Source organism: Arachis stenosperma, chromosome 10, assembly GCF_014773155.1.
Source record: "Arachis stenosperma cultivar V10309 chromosome 10, arast.V10309.gnm1.PFL2, whole genome shotgun sequence".
Classification (NCBI taxonomy): Eukaryota; Viridiplantae; Streptophyta; class Magnoliopsida; order Fabales; family Fabaceae; genus Arachis; species Arachis stenosperma.
In genome coordinates this window covers 50,381,143-50,381,874 of record NC_080386.1, presented here as the reverse complement: position 1 = coordinate 50,381,874, position 732 = coordinate 50,381,143, and the positions used below count along the sequence as shown (strand labels likewise).

General features: G+C 41.0%; 1 non-coding gene across 1 annotated transcript; it reads right to left on the bottom strand.

Annotated features, from left to right (window-relative positions):
- Window positions 1–295: 295 nt before the first annotated feature.
- LOC130959521 (small nucleolar RNA R71) lies at window positions 296–403 on the bottom strand. The gene has a single exon (XR_009078596.1). It is a non-coding gene; the product is annotated as a small nucleolar RNA R71 (small nucleolar RNA).
- Between the last annotated feature and the right edge of the window lie 329 nt (window positions 404–732).

Sequence of the window (732 nt, the reverse complement as noted above, 5' to 3'; positions counted from 1 at the left end):
AGCAAACAACTTTGAGCTTAAGCCTCAATTAGTTTCTCTAATGCAACAGAATTGCAAGTTCCATGGACTTCCAATGGAAGATCCTCATCAGTTCTTAGCTGAATTCTTGCAAATCTGTGACACAGTCAAGACTAATGGGGTTGACCCTGAGGTCTATAGACTGATGCTATTCCCTTTTGCTGTAAGAGACAGAGCTAGAATATGGTTGGACTCTCAACCTAAAGAAAGCATGGACTCTTGGGAAAAGCTAGTCAATGCCTTCTTGGCAAAGTTCTTTCCACCACAAAGATGGAGTAAGCTTAGAGTGGAAGTCCAAACCTTCAGACAGAAGGATGGTGAATCCCTCTATGAAGCTTGGGAAAGATACAAACAATTGATCAGAAGATGTCCTTCTGACATGCTTTCTGAATGGAGCATCATAGGTATTTTCTATGATGGTCTCTCTGAACTATCCAAGATGTCCTTGGATAGCTCTGCTGGAGGATCTCTTCATCTGAAGAAGACGCCTACAGAGGCTCAAGAATTAATTGAAATGGTTGCAAATAACCAATTCATGTACACTTCTGAAAGGAATCCTGTGAACAATGGGACTAGTCAGAAGAAAGGAGTTCTTGAGATTGACACTCTGAACGCCATTTTGGCTCAGAATAAAATATTGACTCAACAAGTCAATTTGATTTCTCAAAGTCTGTCTGGAATGCAAAATGCACCAAGCAGTACTAAGGAGGCTTC